This window comes from Ischnura elegans, chromosome 3 (genome assembly GCF_921293095.1).
Source record: "Ischnura elegans chromosome 3, ioIscEleg1.1, whole genome shotgun sequence".
Classification (NCBI taxonomy): Eukaryota; Metazoa; Arthropoda; class Insecta; order Odonata; family Coenagrionidae; genus Ischnura; species Ischnura elegans.
Window position 1 is genome coordinate 115,641,498 of NC_060248.1, and position 5,705 is coordinate 115,647,202.

General features: G+C 37.8%; 1 non-coding gene across 1 annotated transcript; it reads right to left on the reverse strand.

Moving 5' to 3' along the window:
* Nucleotides 1-5,384: 5,384 nt before the first annotated feature.
* On the reverse strand, nt 5,385-5,456 carry Trnaq-cug. Its single transcript has one exon. It is a non-coding gene; the product is annotated as a tRNA-Gln (tRNA).
* Between the last annotated feature and the right edge of the window lie 249 nt (nt 5,457-5,705).

A 5,705-nucleotide genomic window follows, 5' to 3' on the forward strand; every position in this document is an offset into this window, starting at 1 on the left:
ATCTTACCAGATCGAATTATATTAATTTTAATTATTATTTTCTCTATTCAATACGGTGTTAATTATGCTGTTAGTAGCTCAAGTAGTTCTAAGACGGTTATAATTATGAAACAAAGTTACCTGCTCCATATTATTAAAATAAGAAATTGCAATATTCCCACTGAGTTTTATTATTACACAATTCGTCGTTACATATATGTATATGAAAAATAAGATATTGCAATTGTAAACGTTTAATATTGTAAAACGTTTAATATTGTAAAATAAGACATTGCAATATTTCCACTGAGTTTTATTCTTACACAACGCGTTTCGTCGTTATAAACAACATTATCAAGTGTGTACAGACAACTAAGTTACCGAACTCACTGGAAATATTGCAATGTCTTATGTTTGTAATATTAAGAACTTCCACCATATCGTGCCCAACATCATACAAGTTAACTGCTCAATGTTGGTATTCCACAGTAAAATGTTTCAGTTTCGGAACAGGAGGGCGCCAAAGATTTCCAGGCCAGAGGGTGCACTGGGGTACGTCCCGGCGGCCCAGCACGGGCCTGATCGCTACCGTAAATACAAGGGTGGCAGAATATTTTCAGACTTTTTGCAGAATGATGGCTTGACCATTTGAACTAAGCACTACCCTAAGAGTCGTCACCCACGAAGGCGAAAGACATTTCCTATCAGCTCAATTACGATCCTATATGAAGTAAAGCTAAAAAAAACTTTGGAAACCAAATTTACAAACGACTGTACCAAATGAGAGGCGACAATTTCGGGAAAACAACTTTTTGCTCCTTTGTTTGACCCCTTGAAAGCCCTTCCCTCACACAGCTTTACCGTGAATTATCCAAGAGAAGAAACACTTGGGAGCCGCAATATAACTCTTCATAAGCGAGGCCTCCATGATTCGATTCCGTTTGGGTTTTTGTGCCGATCTGGAATTAAATATCCCCCATCGCTGGGATAGTAGCGGGAGGCTTACTGGACCCTAGAGTTCGTTTTTGCGTACAAAGTCGTCAAGGATGGGAAGGAGTGAAAGACTTCCCCTCGAGTTACATCCGCAATAACTCTCCGAAGCTATTTTCCTTTCCACACTCTCCCAGAAATGATACTGCAGAGTCTCTCTCTCTTTCTCTCTCCGTCCTTCTTTCTACAACCGTTTGGCGTCCCGCATAAACCTTGGTCGGTTGACATTGCCAAATCGAAAGTGGCAGGCCCCCTGTGATCCTCGAACCCCCCCTGCGGGCACCCTCGTGCGAAACCAGGGGCCATCCATCAGATGATGAAGGGGCTGGGGGCTAAAGTGGGGGCTTGAAGAAAAATATTAGGGTAAAGGTTTCGGCCGATACCTCAGTTTTGTCATCGTTGGAGGGGGAGGAGGTCGGGATATGTGGCCTGTGGGCAGAGCGGTCAAAAAAAGACGAACTTTTCTCCATTTCTTGGTTCTCTTTTTCCTCCCCTGGTCTGTTAGGATAGGGTATTTTGGAGGAGATGCCTTCCAGGTCATCACTGCGGAGTGAAATCGTTCCGGACATAATCTGATATTTCGAGCTTTATGGCCAGAAATGTCTCTGCAAGTTTGGAAGACTCGAGTAAAAAAGATGCGAAAACGGCGATAAGGCAACGACAATTGTTGAATAATCTCGCTGCACAAATCATTGCCTTGCGCATGCTGAACTCAGGCAAGTATTTAATTTTTCAAACCAATCGGGAAGGAAAAGAATAGGATTTTTAGATAGATTGAAAGAGAGTAGGCCTTACAGTGAATTAAAGAAGGCAGTGCTGGAAGGAAAGGGAGGCTCCCAGATCACCTCTTTAGTACTCCATGGAAACCTACCTTAATCGGTAGAATACTATAATATATATAAATATCACTTGAAGGTTGTGAACAAAGATGATGGATTTTGGCACGTTACGTTGCATTGAAAACATCTTTACGAATAATATTAAAGGTATTCTAACCTCCGCGAGATACGGCTCTGCAGACTTCAGTTTCGTCGCCAGTTCCTCGCTTAGTATACACTCTAGAGATAACTACTTTAGGTGGTGTTTTAGCTGCGATTGTTGTAATGGGTAAGGGGGAAAATAATTGAAAAGTGTTTATTTATTAGTTATTGGCGTTCAAAAACACAATAAAATGCCTGTTTTCTCAATGCAATTCTACGACGTAGAAAACATGATTTGAATTTTTTTTCGGTAAATGAGAGGATTCATCCTTTTTCTTGGAAATAAGATAAGTTTCATGAATTCCATCTATGCAATAACCACGCCGTAGCTCGATTTCCTAATCGTGATTTTTCTCAACGTCAAGCACGTACAATCTTTTCTTCCATGGCGCTGCTGTATGATCTCCCATTCTAACTATTGTTAGAGAAATTATTTGAATGTTGTAATTTGTTGGAATTAATTGGAAATCCCTTCATTCGAGATGCTTTGTGATTTATATTCAACGGGAATAGCATTTGTAGACCAATGTTTTTCGGGTTTTTTAATGCTGGCTGATAATTTATTAACGTTTTGGCCATTAATATTCTGTTGCCGTACCTGTTGTCGTCTACCAATGTCGCCTCTGTCGCTTCTCCAGGTGTCGTACAATGCAATGCTTAGGGGTTACATTAACCCTTAATCAGTAAATAATTCCAATTTAGAGGTGAAAATATAATTTTAGATTTGTATCGCATAAAGATATATATATGTATAGCATAAAGAACAGTGCATCTTAGTTTATTTGCAGGAATGTTGATAAATTATTAAGCAAAAAAATTATTTCCTGAGATACACTGCTAATTTTAATTAATTCATTGATTTTAATCGGTGAAAAAAGAAAGTCAAAAGGAATTCCATTATAAGCATAAGACATTATGATATGGGATTTAGAATGGCCATAAAAATTAGGTACATTACACAAACGAAACGAACCAATGATTCACTAGGTAGTCATCTGCTCATTACCAAGTTAGTATTAACGAAGCATCAACGTAATTCGGAAAAAGAGATAGCGATACTTCAATATGAATTTATAGCGCTTGTTTCTTCCGAAATAAATAATCCAAAGTGCAAAGAAATAAATGGAAATCTCTTATGCCAGTTAGATGGAGATTGATCAATAAAGGATTGAGTGCCCTGAGTATCTTGTTGATGCGAAGAACTTCTCCGATTGGTTCTCTTTTGTCTCTAATTCCGTTCGTGCCTGACTAAGGTGGAGACCGCAGCCTCCTCCGTTCGTCACCTTTCGTTCAAATGCCATTTCAGCGACCTCCTTCACGTCTCTATGAGAAAATTCGTTCGTACAGCATATTATTTTGGCCTTGACTGAACGGAGCCTCGCGGCCGGGAATCAAGTCTTCCGCGAATGCTGACTTTTATAATTTACAAAGTCGCATTAACAGTTAGCGCTATATCATGCGACTCTCAATAGTCCCTGCTATTTTCCATCATATGATTCTTAATATTTATTCGGAGTCTTTCAAATTAGGACGTTTCATGTCAAGCGAGTCTTTTACCATCATATGCTTCGTATTGGACAAATATATAATTTGAATGCCCATCTTTCTCTGTATCCTGGGGAGACATGATAATACATGTTTCTTAGTCACTTCTTGATCCAAGAAATATTTTATTTGACGGCCAAATTTACGACCTAGGTACAGATATAGTCATCATCAGGTGTGCACCTACCTGAGAATGTCAAGTTGCAGTAGGAGAGATGTGTCATTTTAGAAGTACATTGGAAAACCTAGGAAATAACATGTTGCTTAAATGCAAGTAATGGCGAAACAAGACAAAATGAAATACGGAGATGCATGAGTAAAACACGTCGCGTGAACATATATTTTTCCGCAAGAGATTAACCGGCAAACTTACGGTACACATCATGAAAATTGGTGACTGAATACCAATGATTAAACCCATGATTAAAACACTAATGGTAATTTTCACACTACCTATTTTATTTAACACGTAACGACCGAACATGGTTTCGACACTTTGTGTCATTTTCAAGGAAATCCAACAAAAACTCTCTCGGTATATATATCCAGGCCAAGGTAGGAGGTGGGGGCATATGGAATAAGAGTGAGGAGAGAGGGAGGGGGAAACAGTTTAGGTGAACAAATGAGTGAAGGCCGAAACCAGAAGACATACAACAAGAGGAGCGTGAAGGTCAGGGTTTTGACGTCATGGGGAAGCTTAACTTTAACAAAGGTGAGTCCGTACAAAATAAATCATCATTACAAAGTCCATCCGGGCTATTGGCAATTTAAAATTTTTTCATAAAATCTAATTTAACCCCTTTGCAATCTAAATACCTGATGGCTTCCTGGTTACCTGGTCACTGAATACCTGAATGGTGACCTGGAGCAACGGCTGCGCTATTATAATATATCGATGGCTAAGTTCTAACAACACGTATCTCAAATTCGGCCGGTTTGAGACAGGTATCTTAAACAAAGTGTAATAACGTTAAAAAAATAAAATGTAAGCAAAAAACAACTCTTTGTTTGTAAATGAATGCTTTTTCTTCAGTTTTTATGAACTTTTGGTTTTTAATTTCAGTGTGCAAGAAAAAGAAATTAATCGTTTCTTTGTTCACCTGAAAAGTTGCTATTTTTCAGATACGTGCTGTTAGAACTTAGCCATCGATACATTAAATTTAATTGACGTCAGTGATGGCATTAATTTGATAATAACTCAAAAATCAATTAAATAAATTATTATAGCTTTATTCATAATAATTTCATCAAAAAATGGTCCACAAGAAATTCTTATTGCCATTCCATCCGACTCTTCTCTTTGCTCAGGAAAAACCTCATGAGTCTATGAATAATTATTATTCAGCCATTGAATGCAATACTCTTAAAATGCCAAGTCATATTATCAAGTCCACTTTCTTGGTAAAAATGTTCATGGAGGTTAATCATTGAAGTGAAATCTAAAATATCCTCGAAATCAACATTGTATAACAATTTTACAATTTTGTGACTATTATTCCATGTAGGTTAAATTACATGTTGGAACAGGAATATAGTTGCTATTTATTAATGAATAAAATATTATAATAAATCTTTTTTGAGGTACCACACATAAGAGAGAATGGAAAATGGCTTATAAATTTGGAAGTGATTGGTAAAAACATGATATGTAGAGAGTTGTAAAAGTCTATCTCACTTCCTGCTCACTAAAAATTGTAATTAGTAATGCTGATATATCCCTGCTTTACGCCTGTGGGATTCCTTCTGAATAATATCAGAATTTTCTCAATTAGTTGAGGGGAGGACATTCAGGGCGGCTGAACGAAGAAAATATGGCAGCATTATCGATTTTTAAAATATTCTGAATCATATCAACGCATTCAATTTAATTTTAATGGAAAAAAATTTTGCAGGTCCCACCGAGATTTGAACTCGGATCGCTGGATTCAGAGTCCAGAGTGCTAACCATTACACCATGGGACCTTCAACAATTGCTCCGGGGTGCATTGGATAAGTTCATGTTTCTCATCATTCAAATGTCGTCATTTATGGCTATAAATTATTTCATTCCGTTACTGATGGTGGATTTGATAATCAAAAGAGATGCTCTTTCTTCTGAGCATCATCTCAGCTCTTATCGGACTTGAATAAGAGTGCGCATGCGCTGAGATAATCAATACATACGCCCCGCGTACTTCACGCATGCATTCAATTCCGAGGAGTACCGCTACG